Source organism: Dromaius novaehollandiae, chromosome 13, assembly GCF_036370855.1.
Source record: "Dromaius novaehollandiae isolate bDroNov1 chromosome 13, bDroNov1.hap1, whole genome shotgun sequence".
Taxonomy (NCBI): Eukaryota; Metazoa; Chordata; class Aves; order Casuariiformes; family Dromaiidae; genus Dromaius; species Dromaius novaehollandiae.
Window position 1 is genome coordinate 21,214,903 of NC_088110.1, and position 12,654 is coordinate 21,227,556.

A 12,654-nucleotide genomic window follows, 5' to 3' on the forward strand; every position below is an offset into this window, starting at 1 on the left:
TGTTGTCAGTAACATAATTTTCTTAATGACTTTGCACCGTTCTTGATAGTAGGGAAAAGCTACTTGTTAAATAGCATTAATGAGGGTACTGCTTCTGATGCTACTGCATTTTTAATGCTGTCACGTGAGAGCGAAAACGGCCACATTTTTCTTGCTCTGTGCATGCCTCGGCCACAGGGAACGCAGGCTTGGCAGCGCTGCAGAGACAGGTCCGCGGCACAGTGGCAGTCGGTGAGGCTTGGTGATGACCAGCTTCAGGACTGCAGCTACCGATGGCTAATAGTATTTCAGCAATGCCTAGAGTTTCCCAAGGAGGTCAAAGCCAGTGGATTGTGCTTTGAGGAGCCTGCAGGCTTAGTTGCAAAGGAAAAGGGGAACAGAGGCACGTGCTGGCATAGCTACACTGGCAAGGTCACGCGTCAGGTCTGTTCTGACTCCAGCTCCAGCTGCAGTGGGTATCTTATCGTGAACCGCCATAGCTGACTTTCTTCCTATCCTTTTGCTATAAAAGTAAGATACTTTAAAGTGATCAAGGCGCCACGACCGTGAGGGCTGGGTCAGCCGAGGATATGAAGTTATTCAGTGTATCCCTCCACATTTCAAAATGTGCTTTTATGGTAGTGAGACAGTTCTCCAACCTTAGTACATCTTTCAGGCCAGCTCCCCATGCATGGGCTTGCTGCCTTAACCTTGTCCATGTGCTTTATTTTTCTCTTTAATTTCTCCCCTTCAAATCTTCTCACTGTCTCATCAGTAGTGACTCCTTCTGACACGTTTTAAAAATAGATGGCTGAAAATATGGAGATGACATAAAAATGTGGAACCATTAAGACACAGGGAAGAAGATCATAATAAATCACCTTCTCTCCTTTACCTTTTGTATTGATGGTAAACTCTTCTAAGCAGAAAGTTCAATTTACTCTGTGGACAATACACCCAGTATACAATTCTGCTGGACCTGCAGACAGTTAGCAATGAGGAATCCTGTGTTAGACTTAGTTTCAGTCATTTCAGTGGCCTGATGTGAAGGAGAAGCCTATAAGCTAGACTTGATGATCAAAATCATGTCTGTGGGCTTCCCATTCAATGGGGCCGCATTCATAGGTGCCTGTCTATGTGGCATGGTGCCATAATAACCACTGTGTTCAAGAATAAGTATTTTAAGATTTATATGCTGAACTCCAGATAGCATTGGATATGACTATGTGAAAAAAAACCACTGTCCAAACTATGCCAATTATAGGTTAATTAAATTTAATGTAATATAAATATGTGATCAAGGAATTAAAAATCTTTAAAACATGTCATTTAATCTTTTGCCAATAAAAAGATGCCAGTTCATTTTCAATATTTCCCATTTTCCCATTGATCTTACATTACTAAGTTGAATTCTCCTTTGCTTTTGTGTCACGTGGCTTGCTTTGTGTTTATTTTCAATAGAGATTTATCTGCAGAGAAAAGGCTGAGGCTTACCTGTTTGTAAAGTCAAAGGAACAATGCATTTTGTTATGTATTCTTCCATCTGGCCTTACAAGTTTCAGAGTGGTAGGAATTAATATTTGCTTTTCTCTATGCTTGCACACATAGTATTTAGGTTTGTAAATGACAAAATACAAATCTGTTTTTTAGTACTTATGTAATTTGGCCTACTTGCTCTAACACCTTAAAAAAAAGTAATTTGTTTCACCAGTCTGCCAGTAGCTCTTGAGCTATTAGTTTGAGCCTCCATTACACATCAGTAATCAAGTCTGTTTACTTCTTTCAGTGTGAATTCATTCTGAATGAAGGCAGATCGCAGAGTGAGACCTTTCTGTGATTGATGTCTCTGAATTGTGAAAGGAGCTCACATAAGGCTCTACGATAAAAACCCCAGTCCTTTTAATACAGGCAAAAAAAGCTGAAAGGGCATTTCACAAAGAGTGTATCACACAGCATCCTTTTGCTGCACTATATCCTGGAAAACTTTTATCATTTACCTCTCTAAGGATATTACCTTCCACATAAAGATATATATTTGGATAAGAGCTAGCTAAAGCTTTTCTCTTTCTTGTCCTCATTGTAGTTTGCAGGACTTTACAAAGAGTCACAGAACCCACCTGAGTGAGAAACATCTCTGTGCTAATTAATCAGGCTGGGGGATGAGGGCCAGCTGGGAATCATTATAAATTGCTAGGAACAGCAGCAGTGGAGGTCTCATGGAAAGTTCAAGCATCTGGGGCTGGGCAGGGCTGGGCTGGGCAGTCAGCTTGCTGGCAGACTGAAGGAAAGGTATTTTCTTTTGTATAGAGAACTCAGGCTGGAAGAAATAAGAGGGAGTTATCTCTGTAAATCTTTAAATTTAGGGCTAGTTGTTCCTGCATTATTTATTGGTGCTAGGGTTTTGTATGTCCCTCCTGTGCGTTGCAGGAAACCATTGCATTCAGGTTCTCTACAAAGCATCATCTTTTGAGATAAGCTGAGAGGTTTACTTAAGTTAGGACTTGAAAGTATTGGAGGTAGAAGAAAGGCAAGCTTGAAGTCCAGTATACTGAGACCTCTGATGTCCTTATTTTTCTAGCTGACTAGAGCTCAGATGCCTACAAATCCTATTTACAGGGTTTCCTTCTCTCAGGCACTGTGGGCTGAGTAATCTGCCTGGTGCTGCTCAGATGGGATACTGTAAGGTAGTTTGACCAGCTACTATATTTTGGGGCCAAAACATGCTTTTGGCAAGGGCAGATGTGAGGGGGTTTTTTTTTCCCCTGAATTGCATCAACTGATTTACCCTAAACTCAGCCTTATGTTGTACTGCTGAAGACAAACAGTGGAGGCAGTAGGTTTCCCTTTGGTTTGCTTTTAATATATAGAATAGTTATATCTGACTCTGAATGCTCATGCTGGCTCTTTACAACTTTTTTCTTCCCTGAACACTGGAATGCTCTCCTGCCCTCTGGGTGTAAACCTGAATAAAACTTAACATTAATTTGCAATGTTCTTGCCTTCAAGCTAAGCTGCCCAACATATTTCACTGTTAATTGCACAGTCTTCAGTACCTCGAGGCAGTGCAGCTCCTGTAAAGTCTCAAGCCTAGTGAAAAATGTCTGTAGTTAGGAATGAGTGTAGTGGTCTACTGAGCTTAGAAATGTGTTCAGCATTACATGTGTTTCTGTTACTTTGTCATGCCAAATACTTGTTTGCTCTTCTAGCTCTGTTGCTTTTGGTGGGACAATAGACAGTGATGGGTCTGTATGGCTCAGGTAAAAGGAGATTGAGAGGGGATATATGGAGACAAAAGCATAGCAAAAATCTATAGGTGATTCTGAGGGCACCTGGTGTAAAACTGAGCATTTAGAATACAAGAGGATGCAACTGGCAACTGAGGAAGAAATCAGAAAAGCTCAGGTTGCATTTGTTACAGGGGGCAGGAAGTCCTTTGAAAAAGCTGCAAATTACCATGGCAGTGACTACCCTGTAGAAGGGGTCTGACAACTTCTGTTGTCCCTAATGTTAATTGAGTTGCATAAGGAGATAGGTGCATGCTTGAGAGCCATGGAAAGGTAAGAGGGGAATAGAGGAGGAGCTGGCTGTCATCTACAGTTAGCCATAAAGCTGCCATCAGGATCACTGTTGTGCACATCTCATAATGAAAGCTTTTGGCAGGACTTTCAGAGAAGCTGGAGTGCTTTCTTCAGTATGTGTGTCAGTGGTTGAACCTTGTGGAGCAATCATCCCTTGGTCAGTAGTGTAGGTAGAAGTAAGGAATACCCCTGCTTGGTTTCACCCTAGAGAGGAAGAGGATGGTCCTACACAGACATCTGTGTGAAGGAAGAAGCTGTGCTAGCCCTGTTAACTGTTCTCACGCCTCCCCTCTGAGACTCCATCAGAGGCAGGATGCACCAGAGAGCATGGTTGGCCACCACAGCCGCGAACAGCGTTGTAGTGATGCATCCAATGCGTAGAAATATATGGCAATTTTGTTTAGGATAATGGCAAATGAATAAAATTAACATAAGGGCTATAAATTCCATGCTCCCAAAACAGCTTCCAGCTTCGGCAGGAGAGGACATACCCATTGAACCGTTGGGTTAACTGCTCCTCTGCCTTGCTAAACAGCGCAGGTACCACTAGATGCCTCTCAAGCAGAAGGAGTTAGGGCCTCTGGGAAGGCACCCAGGGCAGACCAGGCATCTGCCAGGGCCTTTCCAAAGTGTCCCCTCCTAGTGGGTTTTGAGGTAGGGTCTTCACTATCGGAAAGTTTGGGAGGTGGAGGTGGAATGCGAGGAGGAAAGAGAATTGATCATGCTGAATGGTGTTTGCGTGATGGGGATCATAGCTTTTAATTTAAAATGAACTACATGTTTTGGCCTGAAAGGCATCACTCAGAGGCAAGGTGCTCGTGATCTGCTATGGGTTTCATAGGCAGAGGTATTTCTGTAAGCCACCACTAGCAGCCAGTGTGTTCGGCTAAGTGACCTCTGATTTGGTAGTTGTTAAAGAAGTTCCCAGAGGAACTGCAAAAGAGTATGTAATAGCCAGACAGACGGGACCTGGTGTAAGAAGGGGGACCAGGACAGTGACTTGGCTGGGTCCCATTTGACCCCTTGGGTTTAGCTCAGATCTAGCTGGAGCAGATCTGGAACACAGCCATTTCAGTTATCCCTTCCGTTCATCCACATGTGCTTCATTTCCTTGATGGACTAGAGGAGTGGGAGAAGATCCTGAACACTGATATGTTTAGCCAGCGAAAATATATCAAGTGACTATACTGGCAGGGAGGCCAATGCAGCATTACAAAGACAAACATAAGTCCTCAGATGTGAGACTTCAGGCCACAGCTGGGGAAATGTTCACTTAAAAACTGTCTGTTGTGGCACAGTGTATTTACTGATCCCCCCTAAAGTCTATGAATAAAAATCAGTTTCCACCATGCAGCACAAAAGGCATGACAGGAGATAGGACACTGTATTGGTGGCATCCAGCAAGCTGTGGGAATTGGAGTCATTTCTCACTGGCAAACCCACAGGTTTCCTGAGGAAAAACCTCCAGGAGTGCTTGTTCTTCTAGACCTGCTTTGATGCTATTATATGAGGCCCAGTCATGCAAATACAGTTCCCTGGGACAGTTCATGTGTGTAAATTCAGGCAGGATTAAGCTCTGTGCTGAGTCTTCAGCTTAGAAGCCACTTAATTTACCCACCACATCTTTGAAGAGGAAAACTTCCAAAACTAATATAAGCTTGATTATTCAACAGAAAAGCAGTTAGGAGAAATGAGTGCTTCTGCTGTCTTGTTCATGTTCAGGGTGCTCCAAGACTTTCTGGCTGGTTGCTGTTGCTCTCTGAGTAAAGTGAGAGAATCGCATAAATATTGGCAGTCCTCAGTGCTGCTTTTAGCCAGAGTTGAGCAAGCAAACAACTATGATTATGCCAGCTTTTCTCAAATGAATGTGCCCTTAAGGAGCGTGTACAGCACCTGCCTGTAGTTCTAATTAGAGAGTAGTCTTTTCTGTGTACAGGAGCGTAGCAGTTATCTAACAACGATCTACAGGTTAGGGTATTCCCTGTCTGGCTGTTACATACCCTTTTGTGGTTCCCCTTCTCTCTGCTGGAAATGGAGGATGAATCATGAAGTGCATCCCTGTTCTTCTAATATTCCACCCAGGATCAGCCATGCTAGAGATGTGACACAGACTTTGAAAATCTTATTAAACTCCCTCCCTTTTGGAAGTTGGGACCAGGGTGCTTAGGAGCATTCTGTTTGGCAGTTTCAGAGAATGGGTGGTCTGTATTTTAGGAAGTTCAGCAACTTGCTGATGAAACAAAAACATGCAGTAGTAGAAGTACAGGTAAGACTGGAAATGCATAGGCTTGGGTTTGTGTCTGGTATTGCAGTTCTTGTCAGCAAAGAAGTTGCAGGTATCACAGTTGAACTAAACTTGTGAAGACTGAAGTGTTTGTTGATCCCAGTTGGTAGTAAAAGGATGATTAATCTTTCTTTTTAGTTTTCTGATTGAATCTGTTTTACATTCCAGGATCACTTGATGAAGCATGAGAATGACAGCAAATGTTATTGCAGCAGTGTAAGAGTGCTTACAGCCTTATTCTCAACTGGGGTAAGTCAGATGAATTCCATGTATTCTGAGAGTGATACTGGTTGATGCTACATTTAGACTGTTTTTCTTTTTTCCTTATTTCATGTCTTTTTTTTCTTGTATCCCATGCTGAGATTCAGAAGCAGGCATTGCAAAACTCTCAGTCTCTTCTGAAAAAATAGTCAGTCTGTTACTTTAGCGAAACAGAGAAAGTCTGAACAAATCAGTGTTTTCTCAATGAAAGTCAGCTATAAAATGTGACTACTTTATCATAACATTCAGTTGCATTTTTTAGAGTATTCAGGATGCTGAGTAATTCAAACTCTCTAGGCTTCTGCAGAAGCCAGAGGCACTTAGCAGCTCACAGGAATTATCCAACAAGCTGCAAAACCAGGCCCTTAATTTGCTGTTATTTCAATAAACAGTGATTAAAGACCAGCAAACCTATTATTCTGTCCTGCTGACATGCTTTGCTCTTTTGGGAGATAATTTGAAACTGATTTATCTTTTGTTCTGTGTGGCGTTCCCTCCGATCATATTGCTTTTGAAATACATTTCTGTGATTTTTTTTTATGCCACTAATGTAATAACTCAGAGGAATGGACTCTAGGTTACAATTCTATCCAGAAATGCCATTCAAATTCTGCCTCTTGGAACATTTCACAATCTCTGAATCACTTACAGCATAAATCTATTTAACCTTCAATATCCCTTAGGTATCTTTGTATCATAGTATGAAATTAGTTTAATTTGTTTAAGCATGCATACTTACATCTTAATGATCTGACAGTATTACCTTTATCAACTCTGGAAATGACTGTACTAAATCCAACTGATTGCAGTATGAACTATCTATCAGATGTAGGAGTTACAGACAGAGCTAGGTTAATAGTATTAATCAAACTGAAAATTTAGTGATGGTGGGAAAGGCAGAGAAAGATTCGAGGTAGGCAGTGTTGCCTTTAACCTTACTGGGGTAGCAAGGCTGGATGGTGTTGGTAACAATGGCGAAAGGGCTCATTTGCGAGCAGAGATGAAACAATGGAGTCGTTTTTTTTACTATTGCCTGGAGTCGGGATGATTTTGAGAGTATCTCACGTGGTGCATTTGTTTGGCTCTCCCTGATTTCTTAGCATTGTCTGTGATCTTTCCTCCCCAGAAGCTGTGATCAAAACAACAGTCTCTGTGGTTTCACCCCCTCTTAAATGTATCCTCTAAAAACATAGTAACTGTACTGTCCAAGTCTATTTATGTATATTTGGTGAACTGTGTAATATATTTTTTACTTTAATCATCAGTAGCTCATAGATTGTTCTTCTCTCTGAAGCTTTGGTATTTCCTAGAGTTTGTTGTCTTTGAGCTGAGATGATTTTTATGAAAATCTCTCCGAGGTGGAACAGTTCTAATTTGGCATGGAAGTAAGCAGTTAGGAAAGCTTCTGGATATCTGGGTAATAGTAAAACATCAAATTAATGAATACTTCTATAATTTGGAGGAGAAGTAGATCCTCAAGGCACAAAGTTTTATTCATTGTTACTTGCTTTGTTCTTCTATGAAGTTATTTCAAGAAAGAAGGAATTTGCAAATGAAATTAGAATTAGAAAATTGTATCATATTTTCTTTTAAGACAGTACAAGACACTTGTAAGACAGTATAAGACCTGGTCATTCAAGGACAGAAAAGCCGTTCATTTGTTTTATCAGCATTCTCTGTTCGTGAGTGCAATCCACTTATCTTTAGTACTTGTCACACTCTGCCTATAGGGTTATGAATTATAATAGGAAAATTCTTTAATGCGATGGTTTGTTGCATTGCAAATGAACAATTCCTCGCGTGGGTTCCAGGTGTGGGTAGGCAAAAACAAAAGCAACCCTGGAACCAGGGAGGTGCTTGCTCTAACTCTTGTCTGCGCGGGGAGCGAAATGGGCCTGGATGTGGAGGAAACATCAGCAAACGATCCTGCTCTTTGTCTGAAATTAGCTGAACTGTTATGGCGTGCTCACAAAAGCACTCTGAGGGATTCACTGTCCTGCAAAGTCAGTATAAAATGTAGCTCATCTACTTTAGGCAGAAGAAAAATCCTCTATCACCCCATTTGTTTTTACTGATAATAGTCAGAGTTTTCTGAAAGCTGATGAAAAGAAATTATTCAGAAGTCAGGATAAAGCCTGTTGACTTGTGCTTAGTGTCTAACTGGCTAATACTTGGCTGAACACTAGAACTGGCAAGTAGAAAATTTTAGAAGATGTTATTACTTTATTATCTGCATGTGTGGAGTTCTATGCTAATACATTAAGTCCTAAAGTTTTTTTAACAAATAAAATTGTCAAGTATGAAGCAATAGACCTTTTCATATAAGATTTAAAATTTTAAGTGCCATTAGGTGTTGTTTCAGGATGATTATATTTTATTACTTAGTTATGGTACTTATTACTGGTGATATAACAGACTATAACTCTCAGAAGAAAAATACCCAAAGGGTCTTTTACAGTCCTGCTCTATTAGCTGTATGCTTCCTTTTTACAACCGGCGTAGTTATGGCAGGAATCAAGTATGGAAATAATGAAATCCAAGCTGGATTTGTACCCTTCACTCTTGCTGAATCTGCATTAATATTCTGCCGAGGTGCTCCTTCAGCACTCCTGCTTGGTGCTAATGATCCAAGCCTGCGGTTTTCACGTGAGTCTGTTCCTGGGTCCCTGGTGCTGTTCTGAACACAAGTCTGTCTTATAATGAGGGAGCTTTGGGATAAATTGTGTCCAGCTCCGTGTGAGCTTTGCGTGCTGATCAGGTACTGGCACGAGGGAACGGCTGGAACATGAAGCTTTGGGGAGGACACGGGTTCCATTGGCAGCAAAATGGTAAAGGTAAGAGTACAGGGCGGGAAGGGAGACACCCGTAGTACTGAGTATTGTTTTAGTAATCAAAAAAAAGAGTAACCTAGAATGCTAGGATTCATCCTAATACTGCGAATTAAGAACAGAGGGTCCCTGCTAAGATGTGCACCCCATAAGCAACAGTCAGCTTGGCCGAACTTACCAGGGCACTCTCAGGAGATGGGAAATTGCAGACCTCAGTTGAGCTAAATGCCAGGATCTGCAAGGACAGAGGAATACTCAGCTCCGTCTCTGCTTCGCCTCCTGGGAAAATCCGGTTTCATCTCACATGAGAGAGGCCAGCAGAGACCCCAGAGCGCACAGCAAGTGCTTGGTGTTATTTACAGCCTCATCCAGTTTCACAGGGCTTTGCCGGAGGTGGTTGTGTTGTGCCGGAGACGGTACCTAGGGAGGTGGTGAGAGCCCCATTTAACTCGGATAAGCCATTGCTATGTGAGCAAAACAGTTCACATGGAGGAATTTAACACATGCAATAAGATGTGCTAGAATATTTATTTAGCCTTTTGCCATGAAGAACCCAGACTCTATTTGGGAAACGAGTACTCTCTCAGCCCTTTATCCGTTTTTGTTTTAATGTGGCTGACAAAATTCATTACGCTTGGAAGCAAAAACTTTTTACTGTTCGTTCAGAGAATATGCTGTACTTTTAATTTCCTTGACCTTCTAGGTTTTCATCATTATTCATAGATTACTACAATGCTTTAAAATAATTTCCTGAAAAAAAAAAAAGGAAAAATTTTTCATTAGGAATATAATTAGAGGAGACATGCTGAATATAATTTTTATGAGCAGATATGCTTAATTGTTCATAATGACTGCAGAAAATGAATTAGCTTTACTGTTTGGGTGTGTTTGAAATAACTGTATTAATGAACACAAGTTCTAAATAGTTCAGCCTAATTTATGCATAAGATACACAGGTACATTTAGGAGTAAATTGAAGAAAAATTCACTAAAATAGTGTACTATTCCCACCAATAAATTTATGTGACTTAAATAGTAAACTTGATATCTTTAATTATATAGGAATACTAGTGACAGAATGCAAACTTCAGATTGTTGAAGACAACTGAAAAGGTCCAGCAGATTTCAGGAGATTTAGAAGTCGGCTGAAGTAATAAATTACTGAGCCTCTGGAAATAATGAGAGTTCATTAGTAAAATAATAATGTGTCTCTCTTATGTAATGCTTTGCTACCTCAGGAACTGATGAAAGTTAAAAAGGAGAAACAGCTGGAGAATAGCCAGGAGGTATGATGACTGCAGTATGAATTTGAAACAATCTGCAGGCTCCCTTAAGAAATTAGAGCTAGGTCAAAGCGAGGGTCTTGGCCCCACAGTACTTTTTCAGCATCACAGAAGATTTGCATCCAGTCCATGATCAAAACTCCTTCAGTGTGTTTTGGCTCCAAGGCAGGCCAGTAATTGATAGGGTGCTGTATATCATTTTCATCGTACTCTGTCACTCTCTCTGCTGTCCCTAGCTGGTTTGCAGAGCAGGATGCCTACCTGCAAAAAGCAAGATAGTTGGAAGTTTTGTGGGTCCCTTCACTATGTGATAGGGATGTCGCTGCATCAGAGTACCGGTTGCAAGCTTCAGAGGGGCTGTAAGGCATTGGTGAGAGCTGAGCAACATGGTTCCTGCTAGGGTAAGGGATGCTGTTCCTTTGCTACTTCTAGGATTTCGATTCAGAGGAAAAGGCTTTCAGCTAAGAAAGGCTGCATGCCAGACACCTAAACTGCTCTTTTAATTAAGTCTGGTTATGAAATGATATGTACTTGGCATCAACAATATCTGCTAATTGTAACTGCTTGTTCTGAATTTGTTACTCAGTTGAATTACATGGGAACTGAATGTTCTTCTCAACATATTTTTCCCATTTTTTAATAACAGAATGAATCATGCAGGATGATTTCTATGAAAGCTGGTGCAGCCCCAACCCAGCTATAGGAAGAGATTCAGTTGGAAATGGAAATACATGTTATGGTCGTGATTCAGCCAGAAGTAGAAACACTTACTTCACTGTTAAACATTGTGAACTTTTGTTTGGTTTTGCTTCGGTATTCCAGCACATTCTTGCACTGTGCTTTGGAAGAACTTGCACAGGCTTGGATGCGTGTTAAGCCCACAACTCCTCCGTTGCAGAACCTGTTGGGCATTGAGCTGTTACAAGTGCTAGGGCACAAAAAAGCTCCCTGTATCTTTTCACCTATTTACATTTTTAGAGCGGTGTGGCTGGGTTAATTTTGTGTGTGACCGTGTTGAACTAATTCGTGAACTAGCAAGAAAACTGTTAATTAAAAAAAGCAAATCAATTATACTACCTAATTGTGTGCATTTCCAAAGAGTGTCAGTGCTCCAGGGGAGAAACGTCTTTCAAGGATGTAGCTATTCTGCAGCAGGGTGCTTAATTCTGGCAGGGATCGCTCAGTTCGGAGCAAGCAGCTCTGTTGTCGGCTCTGCCAGACCAGAGAGGCAGAAAGGGGGATCTTCTGCGATGAGTGCTGTGGCGGTGGGCAATGGTCGTTCCTGAGAAACTGGAAAAGCGGTAAAGAAATACAGATTCTCCCAGAGAAATGAGGAAGACATCACATGCATAAGAGCCTGGCGAGTCTGGGTAAAATGTACTAATGGTCCTGATCAGGGTTGGATTTTGTCTGCTTTACTGTCTGAGTAATCCTGCTGTAGAGAAATGCTGGCGAAAAAATAAGAGCTATTTGCAAAAAAAAAAAAAAAAAAAAAAGAAAGAAAAAGAAAGAAAACAAAGAAAAAGATCAGATGGACCTACAGATAAAGCCGGGCAGAGATTCTGTCCTTTCTGTGGTGTAGCTATAAATGCCTGTCATCTTGCGTGTGCTTGCTTCAATTGTGTTGGAACATCCCATCTATAAACTGCTGCAGTTTCTCTGTTTTAGGTCATAGGGTCAATAGCAAGATAATTCCAAGAGATTAATTCAAGTCACATGATCCAAATTGTGCCAACAATTGCTTTTCTCTACTTAAGCCACAAGGCACGATGAGGATAGCATCCAAAATGAAGTTGCATAACTCTGCATTCGAATGTGTTTGCGTGTCCATGTGGGCGACTGATGACGGCCGGCGGGTATCCCCTCGACTCCGAACCGTGCCGCGCTGTGCGGGAACGATGCTCCCGTCCATCACGTGGCCTGCTGAAAACTTGAATCGGATGTTCACATCACTGAGCCTTGCTTCATCACAAGGTCATGGGGCCTTGGTAAGGTTTAAGAAATGGAATAATGAAAAATCAAAATCGGATTAAAAAATGAATTCAGGCCTGGAATCATCACTGCACTTAAATACATGACTAACGTTCAGCACATCGAAATTTTATGGATATCAACAGAACTACCGACAAACTGAGGATCCCTGAGCTGGCACAGGCCCTAAACCCACAGGTATTTGCACAGACTTGGGCTTTGTGTCTTCATCACGTCAATCAGTCTAATTTCACTAATTTCCACTAATTTCATTCGCAGCATCTGTAAGGTAGAATTATAAATGATCATCTAGGCTATGCTGTGAAGCAGTATTGTTGTCCTGTAGGTAGTCTTATTGTCTTCTGACTAGACTTAGATATTCCAAGAGGGATGTCTTCCATTTGCATTAGGAAATTGCTCCTCTTGCCTCTCTGGAAATTGTTCACTGCATTGATTACTATTTATACCTT